The sequence below is a fragment of the Typopeltis vanoorti genome, chromosome 14 (assembly GCF_054136105.1).
Source record: "Typopeltis vanoorti isolate ZY-2024b chromosome 14, IOZ_Tvanoo_1.0, whole genome shotgun sequence".
Classification (NCBI taxonomy): domain Eukaryota; kingdom Metazoa; phylum Arthropoda; class Arachnida; order Uropygi; family Thelyphonidae; genus Typopeltis; species Typopeltis vanoorti.
In genome coordinates this window covers 68191468-68208672 of record NC_143562.1, presented here as the reverse complement: position 1 = coordinate 68208672, position 17205 = coordinate 68191468, and the positions used below count along the sequence as shown (strand labels likewise).

At 35.0% G+C, this 17205-nt stretch overlaps 1 pseudogene; it reads right to left on the bottom strand.

Annotated features, from left to right (window-relative positions):
• Positions 1-14795: 14795 nt before the first annotated feature.
• LOC150099572 (large subunit ribosomal RNA) lies at positions 14796-15788 on the bottom strand (annotated as a pseudogene; the record flags this gene model as incomplete).
• Positions 15789-17205: the final 1417 nt, after the last annotated feature.

The following is a 17205-nucleotide window of genomic DNA, read 5'->3' as shown; positions in this document are numbered from 1 at the left end:
ATTAAGTAAACAATGCATACTTTAGGAAAAATACATTTCAAATAAATGCTAAAAATATCTGACTCTGTCGGCTTGATAATGTTCGCTATCATCAATGTGTAATATCATTTAATCAAAAAAAGAGTCAGTGAATTGTCTCTTTTTTGATCAAGTGATATTAAACGATGCAAGTGTGTTTTGGGGAGTGGATAAATTAAAACTAAAGCATCAGGGGGTAATATTTAAGATCTACATCGGGCAGGCAGGCATTCATCGAGCAAAACAGAACACAACGTTTCGCACATTAAGGGCATCGTTCTTGAAGACCGGAGAGTGAAACTGCGTGAAATTGGGCAAGTGGTGAACTTGAATATCCTTAACTTGAGTAAACTTTAGTCCACCGTTTACAAAATTGTTCACGATGTCCTTGGCTTTAGAAAGGTGTACTCCTCTAACAATTGTCTACAACTTTCTAAAGCCAAGGACATCGTGAACAATTTTGTTCGGTGTCGATGCACATTGGGGTGTGTTTGGAGAATCTATTGCGATTCAGCGAAAAAGGAGAGGATCTTCTCGCTCGTCTAGTCACAGGAAGAAACGTCGGTTCGTCACTTTATCCCGCAGAGCAAACAAGACTCCATAACCTAGAAACATCCACAATTTGCTGTGCGCAAAAAATTGAAAAAGGTTCACACTGGCCGAAAAGTCATTATCACAGTGTTCTGGGATCGACAAGGAGTTCTGCTGGTGGACTGCTTGCCCAAGGGAGGAAAAATTCAATTCAGCGCTTTACTGTGCAACATTGTACAAACTGGAAGCCAACATTCGACGAAAACGTTGTGATTGGTTGCACTGTAATCGCTGGAAAACTTTTCCATATCCCTCTTGCAACTCAGACGTAGCGCCTTCAGACTTCAATTTATTTGGGCTCCACTTAATGTTCCAATGATAGATCAGTGATAAACTGATTTATCACTGATCTATCATTGATAAATCATTGTCTGAGAAGTGCATCAATAAATTCGGAGAGACTGTGTGGAGAAAGAGTGCATGCTCACTAATTTCTTGGTATATAATTTAAACTTCCTATTATTAAACATCCTCGAGAGAAAAAAAAATGAGTTTCCATACTTCTCGAAAACCCCTCGTATATATGGAATTTCACTGCATGATGTTATTAAAACTTCTATAAACGAAGAAACCTCACGTTTATCTATATTCTTTACAGCTGGGACAAAATGTACATGCTTATTATGACATCTGGTTGTCGCTAAATCCATCTTTGAGGATTAAATAAAAATTTTATTTAACACCTTGTTGGACCTCATTTATCTTGAATTACGACATATATGAGGTTTGACAAAGATTCCACAAAACGATGGATTGCATCTATCTCTACAGCATACTAGGCAGTCCTTTAAACGGCTCATGTTTAACGGAAGAAGGCTTTGCTCGTGGATTTTTTTCTAAGATGTCACATATATTCTTAATGGGGTTCAGATTTGGGCTCGGTGGTGGCCACAGGAAGAAGGAGTCGCCCTCATGCTCTCAAAATCACTGATGAACAATGTCTGCGCGAAGGACAGTTCCATTGTCATCCATGAAACAACTAAAACCCTGGATAAAAAGTCAGCATCACATGATGGACAACAATGTTCAGATATTCTTTGGAGGACACGCGACTTTCCAGCAATATCAGGGGACCCTTTCCCTACCAAAAGAGCATTCCCCATACCATGACACCGCTTCCACACCCTTCAGTTGTGTTTACAAGGCGAACTTGGTTCATTGCTTGATGGGGTTTCCTCGAAACACTCTGCCTACCATCGGTACACAACAAGATGAACCGTGACTCGGCGGGACCCCATGACATTTTTCCAGTCTTCCAGTATCCAGTCACGGTGTCCCTGATATAGACGAACTTCCCGGATCTTTGTCAAAATTAGTAATTTCCGTATTGGCATGCGACTGGCAATATCGATCGCCAGTCGCAAGAGATATGGGTCGGAAGAGTCTTCATAAAATGCTTCGGTCAATTGCTACACACAAGAAGTTCTGTTTGTTCGTACAAGTTTATTAAATTATGGCAATCTGGTTCTTATCAGAGTGTCTGAGACTGAGTATTTCACACACACATATATATGCTGCATAATGACGTTTACGTACATCTGCATGCCTGGTTTCTAATTCAGTGAGCGGTTAGGAATGTCTCAATGAGTGTCGGTTAAAAGGGCAGTTGCAACTACTATACCTGAGCATGAATTCGCGTTAATTTGTTTAAAAACTTTAAGCCGTGCTGGTTCTATTATTTTAGTTTAAACTGTCCATGATGCATCGTGTTGTCTTCATTATACACACACATATTCCTAAAGTTTTATTAGAATGCTATTTAAAATGTCTTCAATAGACAGATAAGATTATTTCATTTAATCAAATAACTTTGATTCAAATATTTATACTGCTACTGAAAACATTACTTTTCTACAGAGATGCAAGAAGTTGAATAAGTTTTGAAATTGGTGTTCTCAGTAGTCTTTATTTATCTTTAATAGCAAAGTGATATTAATAAACTATTTCAGAAAGGTAATAAGTTGGACAACATATACTTACCAAAACAGCTTCTAAGTCCAGCTGAGAAAGGAATAAATGCAAAAGGACTTCGATTGAGGCAATTTTCTGGAAGGAAACGACTCGGATCAAATACTTCAGGGTTTGGATATACCTTACTGTCTCGATGAATAGCATAAATATGAATATAAACGTCCACTCCACTCGGAATTGTATATCCATCTAGAAGAACGTCATATTACAACTTACTATTAAATAGCTGTTTATTAACCTTTGAATGATAAACAGAACTGATAATTTTAAAATAATAAGAATAATTAAACAAAGTTCCAACACGATGATAGCACAACATTTTCTGTTGGGATCTTCTGGCATATGAAACATTTTTCGTTCCTTATATCAGAGTGATTTTTAAGTGGAAACAGGACAGAAGCAATCATTTCCTCTTTTTAATTTCAATTTAATCTTTCAATAGAAATTTTGAATAAGTTTTCTAGCACTGACCAAACCCTGATTATTGAGTTTCCCTTTCTGGTTCCATCTGTTTATTTTTTACTTATTACATTGCTCTTATTTTTGAATCAATAACCTAATGATTTGAAATATAAATTTTAAGTGTAAGGTTAAATTTTACGACTCAGCAATATAGCGTGGACGATTAGATTCCAAATCAGTTCTGGAATTTGCGTGACGCACAGCAAAATACACGATTTTGGATCGCTTGATATAGTAAATAATTTCATTGTACAGTACGAGACTGCAATATATTTATTCTTTTTCTTTTTCTTACCATCGCTTTCTTGGTCTTCCAATTATTCTTTTTAAATTTATTTTAAATCCATGGAGGATTATTGGCAGTCTGCTTTGTCCATTCGATTCAGGTTTCTAACCATTTTAGTTCATATTTACTTATATAGTAGTTAATCTATTTTTTATTCATGGACTATAAAATTTCTTCATTTATTTTATAGTCGCACTTGTACATAAAGCCACATGTTTTTTTTTTTTTTTTTGAGAAATTTCATTTCTGCTGTTTGAATCTGTTTCTCATTCTTCATTTTTATGGTCCAGGTTTCGCTTGCCTACAATAAATTTCGTATAGACAAAACGTTTGTGATTCTGATGTGCTTTTGTACCAGGGATGGTTTAAATGTATTGTTTATTATGTCGATTACTTTAACAAAATTTGATATTTTCATGTCTATATCTTTTTCATCTTCATATGATAAGTTGCATCCCAGGTATTTGAATGGATTTATTTTGTATTTTAATTACCTCCTGTATAATCTAATTGCTTGTAAAGTTAAACGTCTTGTATTGATACCGGATTATTAGGTTGACTAACTCAGCCAACTATATCACTAATATGCCGTGGGTTTCAAAGTTTTGAGAGGGAGTATAATAAAAATGCTTTATATGACAAAATCTTTTAACGAAATAATGACTGATGTTTTATTTCAATCGGAAGTGCTTTGCATGTTGTATATTATGTGGATAATATATTGTTAATTCAGGTCACATTGGCATGAGAATTTCAATACAACTTTCCTGAGAACACTGCAGCAATAAGAAAAATAAATATTAATATTACTTATAAAATACTGCGTTGTCAAATAATATTGTAGTAATTAAATTTATACCGATATATATATTTTCACCATGATTCATATTGAATTTTATGAAAGAAAAAGCTACGTTGATACTGGAATGGGAAGAGTTAATTTTTGTCAGTAAATTATTTATTTGCTTTTCAGTGCTGATGTAGATTTCTCTTCCAGATTCTTCAACATGAATCATAGCAATAACCACGTAAATTTGAACATGGAAATTTCATACTATATATACATCATAAACAATGACAGAAATTCGTAATAAAATGACTTCACCTATATCAATTCACTTAAACACATATGTACCACCAAATATCTGTACAGCAGCCAATCGTAACATACAATTATGATACGCACTAAGATGTAATCTTCGTGTAGGAAAGAAGTTATGTACTATTTTAGGCAATCGGACATGGATTTATCTGCTTACGAAAGTTGTCGTTTTTATCTATTTGATTTTTTTCCCATTTGTGGTGTAATGAATCCGATGTCTGTCAAATGCCTTTTATTTTTTATTTTTTTCTGCTTTGAATCGATATATATATATATATATATATATATATCGGGTCAATTCACTCTGTCTTAGTGCTTTATTATTATTTACAACACTTCAGAAATACCTCTTAAGAAACTCACTGATTTAATGCTTTTTATTGCACTTTCACTGTGTTGATAGCATCTTGAAAAGATTCCTTTAAAATAAAGTTAACGATGTTCCTTTACCGTGCCTTAACTAAAAAGGATTAGCTCAATCTGTGAGCTAAAAATATTAATTTACTTAAACCCTTTACACCGTTTCAGAGAAATATGCTTTGAAATTAATTTTCGAGACGAATTAGGATTATTAGAGCAACAATCCTGGACTGATTTATAAATGCTACAATGCATGTAATGATATTTTTGACTCGTTTGGCTGAAACGCAAATCAGAAGTATTTAAGTTATCTTTATCTATGCGATAAAATAGGTACCTCGCATTTAAAAAAAAGCACTGGATTGCATTGAATAATACTTAATTATTAATTCATATAAGATATGTCCTTGCTCTTCGATTTTTCTCTTAATTTAGTCACTTCTACTTCGTTTCTAAGATAATTTAGTTACCGTTAACGTAATAATAATAATATTAATAATAATAATAATAATAATAATAATAATAATAATAATAATAATAATAATAATAATAATAATAATAATAATAATAAGGAAAACTGTACCTGCTCTAATTCTCTAATTTACATATATTAAGAAAAAATGCCAGTATGAACCAGTTTCCACACTCGTTTTGCATTGAAATTGATTCTACTAACTCAACCCACTTTACATGGTAAGCGATGTAATAATTTCTCTCCCATTATTACTGATGTCTACTTTCCATAGAATATGGACAATCCCATATTCTAATTGCACATTTTGAATTATTCACCAAATATGAATAATTATTTGACGATTAAAATCTTACCTCCTTCCAGTTATCCACCAATATGCTTTTTGATTATTTTACGAGTAGTTTATATGGAATGCTTTTTAGCAATACTTACCAACAACTAAATCTTGGTACAGATGACGAGAAATTACTGGTGCAGGGGGATATAATCTCAGAGTTTCCTGGAAAGGAAAGAAAAATGATATATAACCGAGAGGTGCAGAACTGGCAGAGAATCTCATTTTAAAATGAAGATGTAATTAAATAATTTCATTAACAGAAACTGCACTAATTTACTATGAGATGAGAAATTCAAAATATATAGCATTGAGAATGTAGTAATAGCAAAATTCTTGAATTTTATGAACATTATATTATTTACATAAATGAAGTCCCATCTTAGAATATGCGCGTAGGACAAGGCATTAAAAACTCGTTATATTCAAAAGCATTGTTGTTTACTTCAAAATGTAAGTACGTCTTTACCCTGAAAGAGATCATGTACACCTAGCTGATGCTGTTTAATACCACCTAAATTTGTAGAAGCCATAACTCCCTACGATCTCCAGGAAAACATCATCTGGACTGAAAATCTGCAAATTTCAATATACATTTCTACTTCTGCTTCTTTTTTTTCACTCCAATGGTTATCAAGCAGAGATCGTGACTTTGAAACACTGCATCAGCCAGTGCTGTATTTTAAACCTGTCAGAATATATATATATATATATATATATATATATATATATATATATATATATATATATATATATATATATATATATATATATATATATATATATATATATATAAACCAAGAAAGAAGTCAAGCCGTGTTCAGACATCCCAATGGACAAGGAGCATTGTACCATCTAACGAGTAACCCGTTTGAAGCAGGTATAAATTGTAGGAATATAAAGCTCCCTAGGCAATGCAACAGTGACACAGTGAAATGGCTGCAAGAAGGATGCCATGTTGGAGGCCTATCTTTTCTGCAAATTATTCACAAATTGGACCATCCTTGGTCAACAATCAGTGATAACATACAGAGAGGGAAGCGCAAGGAATCAAGTGCAAGTGATACCCGTCGTGGACGACCCACCACACTCACTGAACGTGACCTTTAGTTGCTGTAAAGTATAATATGCAAAAACCTCCATTTGTCTGTGGACTCGCTGTATTCAATGTAGAGTTCCGGGCATTGACTAGAACACTTGCCAGCACGAAATTATTCAAACTTGAGACTCATACCCTAACCAACAGGAACCGTCGTCGCCTGTGGTGGAAAAATCTTGTACAGTGGGACGCGGAAGCTTATAGAGCTGTTATAAAGCGAAAAAAAAGCATTCTTCACCTTCTAGTGAGCGGTTGGACGGGAGTGAGTGTGGCAGATGGCCGGTAAACGTCTCTCACTAGAGTGTGTAACTCCAACAATGAAATTCGGCGGTGGCGGTGTGATGGCATGGTCCTGTTTTTTGCAGTTTGGCTTCGGACGTCTGTTTGTGGTGCTACGAACATTGAACCAGGGAGAGGTCTCTGAATATTCTGGACAATGTAATGCTTCCTACTATATGGCGTTTCGGAAACCGACTATTGCCTCTTTCAGCATGACTACACACCGTGTCATAAGACTGCTTCTGTAATTCAATGGTTTCTAGAAATGAACGCTATCCACTTGAATGGTCTGTACAAAGTCCTGATCTCAAACCTAATGAACAACTATGATATAAATTGGAGCTTCGGATGTGGTCAAGAGCCACCGGCTTTAAAAACGTTCAGGACTTCGTTACTTGCATGCAGGAATAATGGTTCAAAATTTCCATTGATGGTTATCGTACGCTTCTGGAAAATATAACTCGTATAATTGCTGCATTCATTGCAGCAATAGGTTGTCCTACGTTTTACCAAGGTGGGCGGCATGACTGTTTGTTCCTCACAGAAGCCATCGGTCCATATTTACATGTTGGAGCAGATAGCACTATTCTGCTTAGAGTTTCCATTATATGTGGATTAAACATTCACGACCGTTATTTCTACAAACTTTAATGAGCTCCTGTAATGAACTTGGTCATTTTCACCTTGCTATCGTGTGGCATGCTAATTTTTTCCAGTGGTACTCTCGAGTCTTAGACCAAATCGAACTGCTTTGAAGAGTGTGCTAGATTAATGCTAGCAGAAATTCGGACATGTTGGCATAACTCAAAACCCAAAGTAAGACATTTAAATAGAATAGAACTATGAATACTAAACTTTGAGATCTCTATTCCGAAATGTATACGAATGCAGGAGTGTTTTGTAGCCAGCCGCCATCATTGTATACCATTTTGGAAATCAGCATGATAATGGAAACAGAGAAGCAAAGTGAAGGAGTGAAACCTTTAAGAACAGATTTCATCTATTTTCCCTAGCTAAGTCATAGGTGTTATTCAATCAGTAACATGAGTGTAGGTGGATATAATATGACAATAACAACATCTGGCGATAGTATCATCTCAAAGTTCCTCGCGAGAAATATTTACCCCATCGCTGAACCCGACTAAGCAGGGTAAGATCCCATCACTTGGGTTGAACTTTCAACAGCATTGAGCAATGCTCTACGGCAAAACACCAAAGCTTAAAGGATTGCACATAGATTTTTATCAAGAAGCATGGGATTTCACCTTCCTTGTTCTCGTTGCACTGCATGGGATTTCGTTCTTCACCGTTTTTTTTATTATTATTTTTATCTTCTCTTTTACAAGATATGTGCAATATTGCGGTCATTTCCTAATCAAACAGGGATCACTCTAGCTAATCAATAAGTATAGGCGAATAATGTTGTAAAGGATAGACTATAAAATCTATCCTTGATCCATGATGCATCATTCATGTTATAAATACTACTTAGCTGGGGATTTATGGGAATTGTATGGCGTCCCAGATTAAATGAGAGAATTTGATGTGTTCTTAAACAAAATTTTGCCTACTACTGCTCTAACAATCCCAGCTATAACAGTATTTATATCTTCAATATCCTTTCTGGTTGAGATCCTTAGCACTGGATGTTATATAAAGTGCTTTTGGCGATTATAGAAGGACACAATATTTACTGAATCTCCATTAACAGGTATTAATACAATGAAGATAGAGCAATTCCCTATGAAATATATTGAGGCCCAAGAATATATACAAATACGAGCGTTATCAAACTGGGATAAACTAAGTTACATCAAAGCGGCACATATCCAAATAAGATCTATCCTTATTCTCGTAAGAAGTGAGTTTTAACATGGTTATGCATTTGCCAGTGCCTAATCTTATAAAAATCGAGAGCGAAGAAGTACCTTCTGTGAGCGTAGAGACAGTGTCTATACGCTCACGGAACTTCCATTCTATAGAATCTGCATTGCAACATGTGTTTGAGGATTTCTAGTTGGCTAAAATGTTTAATTGCGGTAGTGTAAGGCATATTTCCAACTAATTCGGAACCCATCTCCCTGTGAAAATTGCAACTATACTGATTACAGATCATCTTGTGTTACAAGTTCACAGAGAGGGAAGGTAATGATCCCACTTAAAATGCACCCTGCTATAGATGACAGTAAACTTTCCATGAATGTATTGTGGAAAGGACCACCTAAATAATTCTCGGAAAAGTTAAGAAGCCAACTTTCCAAGTGGGTCATCTTGCAGCAATAAACCTGGAGCAACATCACACTTATATCAACTGCTCCACCCGCTGTTACAGCTGCACAAGAATCTTCAGCAGAAACAGTTGAAGATTCATCAGCGTCACACCCCATTCCTTCCATCGATAAAAGATTAGGAACCTCAGCGGATGCAGTGTTCCTAAAAGAATAGGAATCTTGCAATGATAATCTTAATAATCAAAAATATTAAGATTATCCCAGCATCTAAACGTGCCCTCTGAGTTCTCTTCTTTTTTGCACTTGTCGCTCTTCCTAAATGGATGAACAATTCTCGTGATGTAAGAGGAAATACACTTCCGCTTTCCATGGAGAATCTAAACATATAGCATACAAGGACATTTTACTCACAATAATTCCATTACAAACTTATTCAATATCATCTTGAAAAACCAAGATAACCAATGCAGAATGCATCTTAAAGTGTATGAAGACTGAGATGCGAACAACATTCGCATCACTTAAGTCCATGGTCTCCCACGAAAGTGGTTCGTGGTGAGCAATAGGTTACATTGGCCTGTAGAGGCGGTTTGATTTGAACGCACTGATCAACTATGCGTGACAGTTACCCTCGTGGTCCTTTCCATTCTAAAAACCCTTGCAGAAACGGAAGCCATCCAATAACAGCAGTGACCTAAAATATGAAAAATACGATATGAGGCCTACTGGGCTTATTCTCTCTCTCTCTCTCTCTCTCTCTATGTTTCCTATTCCTCCCATTATCCTATCTTGAAGCATTTATTTTCCTCTTCTGCTCTTTCTGCTTGTTAAACACGAAATAGAATATCATGTTAATACAGCAAAACATAAAACGTAATGAACTTTCTTAAAGCCCGAAATGAATCTTTCAGTTGATCTTTATAATAATGTAATTTTCCTTTTGAGCATACGTTAAATGTGTATATATATATATATATATATATATATATATATATATATATATATATATATATATATATATATATATATATATATATATATATATATATATATATATATATATATATATATATATATATATATGATAGTGATATTCAAATATTACCTTGACTACACAGTCGAAATATTTTAATTCATTCAAATCTTCCAGTTTAATTTCCCGTGTCATATCCTCACCGAATAAACTGTAGATCTCTTCTTCTACCTTGCCTTGTACTTTAGGATAGAGTCCTAGACAGTAGAGGCACCAGCTGACAGATGTAGCAAGAGTAGCATAACCCTAGAAATACGTGATTTTACTTAGTATTATAAGTAACTCGATGTTAGAAATGTCTAGTTTTATATTATGGGGAAATTGTCAAAGGCTATTTTATCAGTTTTCCTGTTTTAATTTTAACACTGTGTGTGTGTGTGTGTGTGTGTGTGTTAATGACAACCTCAGTAACACGCCTCTACGCCAAGATCTGAGACAAACAGAGATATTAGTCAAAGCTGTCTAGTATCAATAATCACGAAACTGCAAATTCATTTTAAACACGACTACACCGATTAATAGAAATCTCTCTTAAGAGAAATAATTCACTTACTCTAAAAGGAACCAATCTCTGCAATCCTGCAGCGAATTTCAGTCAGTATCTCTATTCTAATGGTATCGTTATCATAAGCGGAATGAGGGAGATAGGGAAAGTATTCAATGGGCACATAAAAAAATGCAAAAGCCAAATTGTTCAAATGAAATAAAAAAAAAACTACTCAATTACATTACCAACTACAGAAATAGTAGCACATGCAAATATGCATAATAATTAAATTACAGAAGAGGCTCTAATAATCAGATTATTTTTATGGCCAACAAGTTTATTGATTTTTGATCTTCATTGCAATGATGATTTCGTTAAAGACCAAAAGTAGTCCAATTCCTACTCATATAGCGTATACGTAGTGTTAAAACTACTATAACTTCAATGATCAGCATTTTTATAAGAATTCTACCCATAAATGTTAATAACCTTATATTAGTATTAGTATTTTGTGTAGGCTAAAGTTACGTAATTAATAAACATTTCTCTGTAGGAAATAATTAAGAAAGTTTAGATAATTCAAGAAACTTTACCGCCCTGGTTGACTAAGTGGTTAACATACTCGCTCTTCAACCAATAGGAGGCGGGATCGTATCTCCCGTTGGCGCAGATGATTGTGAGAATTTTCAGGTGGGATGTGGTGGAAAATAATTATTCTTTACCATCATGTACTGTAATACAGGTTTTTGTAAGTGAGAAACACAGTAAACGAATTGTTGTTTTTAAATCGATTCTGCCATATAAATCAATATGTCGGCTTCACACAAGGGAACGAAAATATCTTAACCCTTATTCAAAGTCCTATTAGGTAGGATTCAAACCTACAGCCTGTTCGATGAAAGGATACAATACACATTCGAGTAATTAGGTCGAAAATGAAATATTACAAAGAAAATAACTGAAAAGACATACAATAATTAAAAATAGGTAAAAATCTGAGTAAAAGTCAAAATAATGAGCTTTGTGACCTGGATCTTACACCAGGATATTAAATTCATCTACCAACTAGACATTTAGAAAACATGGAGGTCCTGATTATCAAAATATTGTCTCTCTTCATAATGTTGCATAATTTTCAGTCATGAAGGAAGAAAAGAAGAGTTAATTCATATTTTTATTTTTATTTATTTATTTTGAGTGCAATGGTGATGACTGAGCATGTGAAAATTTCAGTATAAATTTTATACTGAAATTCGATAACTAATGAACACATCGTGCAAGAAATTCAAAGGAAGAACTTATGAGGATTCTGATTCAGGAAATCATTTTGTAGTATGACGATGTTAAGAAGAAGTAAATAACTAAATTAGGGATTGTTCTTTTTAAACCAGTTAGTCGCTTTATGCGTTACGTATCAAATATTGAATACTCTGAAGATGGTGTTTAAATCAATGGCAACAGCATTGATGATCAAGTAAAAGTATATTCATATAAGACATTTTAGATGGAAATATTTAGAAATATCTATATCGATTATTAATTTGCCTACCCCAATCATAAATGTGTGAACTTCGTCCTCGATATATTTCGTACTAAGTGTTTTGTCCTGCAGATCGAGCAAGTGATCTAAAAATATGCGTTTCTTTTTTCCTCTTGTGTTCTCGTCATGATCATCAGGAAATGTTTTCCCGTTCACTAACTCAGATGATTCCAGGGATTTACGTTTCTTTTCACTAATAACCTGAAAACATAACATTATTTTTTAATTACGCACCTAAGTGTTATGAATTCATAAAGTTATATACTGAATAACTGAATGTAATTAACACAGTGTGTTAATATGTATCACCCAAAGTGTTGTAAATATATCTTATATTTACTATATCTGATATATATATATATATATATATATATATATATATATATATATATATATATATATATATATATATATATATATATATATATATATATATATATATATATAAGCTTGCAATTAAGAACAAATATTGGTAAGGTGGTGTACAACAGAATAACATTGAAAAGGAAGAGAAAACGAGAAATGTCAGAAATATTATAGACATTACATGCGATGTATTAGAATTAAAATTAGAATCAAAGAGCCTAAATATAGTGTCAATGATATAGTGTCCATGCGAATCTGTGGAACACATTCCATTCTTCCAACAGAGCGGACTTTAGCCCACTAATTAACCTAAACCGTGGCTGTCAGTATGTATTTTGACGTTACAAGGGAGATCCTACAGAATACACCTGCAATCGGACTTGAGTCCGAATGTACTTGAGATCTAATAAAATTTACAATTTTGATGATCAGTGGAACAACACTGGATATTTTCAGACCTGATGCACTCAAATTTTCTTGGTACAAAATGCAGTGAGAAATAATTATTTCACGTCCTGTTAATCTTTTTATGTCTCTGGATAATAATCTCGACAGACCAACATTCATACTAGACATTGCTCGTGATCCATCTGTTGTTATAAAGACGATCTTTTCTATTGGGATATTTAATTGATTAAGAACAGTTTTCAGCATCCTGTATATATTCCGGTAGTAGTTCCTTTCAATGGAACTAAAGATGCAAATTCTTCGCTGATGTTAAAACTAGAATCTGTTCCTCTCAAAAAGACAGCGATTTGTGTCGGATTACTAATATCACAACTTTCATCCAAAGTAAAAAAAAAATCCATTCTTAGAAGTCCCTGCAAAATTTCCTCAATACTTTGCGAAAGATCGTCAATCCTTCTTCTAATTGTAAATCGGGACAAGCTGTTCGAAATTATATCTTTCCTTTATCAGGGAAAGCGACAACTGATAACACTAGTAAGCATTCTTTTACTATTTCTACGTCAGAGAATGATTTCGTTCTTTTTGCCAAAATTTGACTAACAATGTAGCTTGCATCAACTGCAGTATCTGAGGTTAATGAAGCAGATCTAAATACATTTTGCCATTGTTTAAGATTTTTTGCCGTTGATTCTCTTTGTCTTTGTGCAACTGTCCTTACAAATTGTCAAAATTTGAAGAATGTTTAGTTTTATAATGCCTCTTCATGTTATATTCCTTGAGAACAGATATCTTTTCAAAATAGTCTCATGTCCATCTTTCGTTAAACTAATTATTTTAGTCCTCAACTCCGCGTTTTCCATATTTTGAACTCATTTTTTAACTGTTTGTAAAAAAAAAAAAAAAAAACATTGTAAAGACGCAGTTTTTTACAAGAAAAAATTTTATTACCGTTATAAATTTATAATTTGCTTAGGTTTTGAAAGAACTTGTATCAGTACGTTTATTCAAAAAAAATGCAACTACTTTCATATATCGTTAAAGTAGCTGCTTGTGCGCTAGTGAAAATGCAAAGGCGAATGGCACAATCCTGGGAACTATCGTCTTGAGCAAGATTTTTCACGTGACCTCTTAATGCGTGTTTCATATTGATAACACACTGTGGTTTTTCCTAAAATTTTTAATTTCAGCTAAATGAAGTGCAACGTTTCGGTGGGCCGCAGGTTAGTAGTTGGAGGACTGCATGCAGCCCGGGGGTTGTTCATCACTGGTGTAGCTGATAGGCGAAGAACGAATGACATGAGAGAAGCATGTGTTATTGAAGGAATTTTGTCGGATGAACGCCGTACATTTTTTCAACCCCTGGTGAGAAGAAAAACGGAGAACAAAATGCCCTTCTGGAAAACTCTATAAGAGTATGGTTATCCAAAGCTATGGATAGATATTTACTTGGAATGTGATGAATGGGTTTCCAAAGGTGACTGGAGTATTTATTTGATGATTGAGTTACAGGAGAGATATGCGAGGTATTGTGTGAAATGATTCGAATGGCTCTTCCGAGATAAGTCCTTCACTCTGTTGGGATACCGAATAATAATAATAATGCGCTCGTTTTTAATATCTTCAACTGGGTTATCCAAGATCGATTTCCAAAATTCCAGTATTTTTGTTCCTGCTAGATGATTGTCTGCATATATATTTCCCTTTAGAGACTAAAAGGGACATTCTCATGGTAAGGGTGGTATAACTTCACATCACTTGCCTTGGGCAGAGGATGAGTCTCAATAGATCGCAGTATGGTGGCTGCTCTTCTAAGCACGACACCCTTACCAGTACCTAGGTCGTCTGCGGACGATTTGTTGCCCGCACGTCACACCTGAATGTTGCGGCGTAGGAAGCAGCTGTCGCATAGTCTCAACGGCTGCCTTGATACTTCCATTCTAGTGGCCTCATCGCAGATCAATCGTACCGTGATGGTACGAAAGCAACTCCGGTTAGCGCTGCCTTTTAACGCGCGAGGCACGAACGGTATCATTGCAGTGGCTAGAGTGGATTCTGACTTAGAGGCGTTCAGTCATAATCCCACGGATGGTAGCTTCGCACCACTGTTCACTCGACCAAGCACATGTACCAAGTGTCCGAACCTGAGATTCCTCTCGTACTGAGCAGGTCGCAACGACTAGTCATCAATAAGGTAAAACTAACCTGTCTCACGACGGTCTAAACCAACCTCACGTTCCCTATTAGTGGGTGAACAATCCAACGGTTGGCGAATTCTGCTTCGCAATAATAGGAAGAGCCGACATCGAAGGATCAAAAAGCGATGTCGCTATGAACACTTGGCCGCCACAAGCCAGTTATTCCTGTGGTAACTTTTCTGATACTTGCTGAAAATTCTTGAAATCAAAAGGATCGATAGGCTCCGCTTTCGCGGTCCTTATTCGTACTGAAAATCAAAATTAAGCAGTTTTTGCTCTACTCGAGGTTTTTGTCCTCGCTGAGCTCACCTTAGGACACCTGCATTACCTTTTGACAGATGTACCGTCCCAGTCAAACTCCCCGCCTGACACTATCCTCGGAGCGGATCGCACCAGGCAACGGAGACCCGGCGCTTAGGGCTATAATCGTGGACCCGAAGGGTCCACTCTCCGCTTCACCAAGTCAGTAAAGAAACGATCTTCTTGCGAATATGCATAATGCTATGCATTATGGGAAGGGTCACTACTCAGACCGCCTTCGACCTTAATTTATTTGGGTCTCATCAGTGGGAACCAGACCTAGAGGTGATACCAAGGTTGAAGTAATGCAGAAGTGATATTTTTCCTATGCGGGTTGCAAAAGGGTGTCACACCTTATTATTAGAGATTAATTAGAGATAGTTGTTGAAAGGTTTTTTCATTTGGTTATACTATAAATTAAAGATACCAAGAAATTATATACTCAGTTTAATACTTTATCCAAGGCTCAAACTTGTTTAACACTTGATAAAGGATTAAGGATTAAACCATGTATATAATTTCTTGGCATCTGTAATTTATAGTATAACCAAACTGGAAAAAACTTTCAACAAAATTCCTAATGTCAATATGAGTGTCATTGTTATAACAACGACTTTTCACGCCTGAAAGTCACGTTCTTTCCGTTACAAATGATCTGAAATATTAAAGTTTTGCATGCCAGATATTCACACTTTCAGGGCACTTCATGCACACCCGCCCACACACCTAAACGCGAGCTCGCACTCATTCGGTCAAGCTCTTCTTTGAATGTCGAATTTCTTTAACGCAGATAAAATTTTCAACTTCGGAACACACAACTCATTTGCCCAAGATATTTGTTTTGAATAATGCGAGTTTCAACTTTGAAATAAACTATTAACAATCTATTTAGTTTTCTCTTCCGTCGGTATACACAAAATTTACCTCTTTTACAAACTGACGAACGCTTTTCAGATTTTTTGTGTAATTCCTTCCCATCGAGGTAAGTTTATAAATCCAATCCTCCTGCAACCACGGTTGTAGAAATCTGATTCCGACGTCTCCAGATAATCTGTGAAAAAAGAAAAAAATCAGAAAAAACGTCGGCTGGATAACATATGTGTTTGATGATATATATTTTGGTAAAGTTTCTATCTAAGAAACAAGAGAAATATTTTTATAAATATCACCTGAGAATTTGAAAAATAGAAATATTGAAGGGAAAGACCTATATATCCTCAAAGGAAATCTCATTATTATTATTAGTATTATTATTATTGCGCTCAGGACGTTTTGGACGGAAAGATCAAAATTATAACAGCACGCGCACGCACGCACACACACACACACACACACACACACACACACACACACACACACACACACACACACACACACACACACACACACACACACACACACACACACACACACACACACGAACGAGACAATATCACTATGCATATATCCTAATTAATGCAAAAAGTCTTACAGAATTTTTCTAACGTTCTGTTAGCCTTCACCAATTAAAATCCTAAGAATTATATAAAATAATTAAAATAATCACACTCATAATCTATATATCTATAATATATTATCAGTACAGATATGCATTAGAGAATAGATTATTAGAAATTTAGTCTTATTGTAGAGATAACTTAACCATACGTGTTGCACCAGTCGCGTACC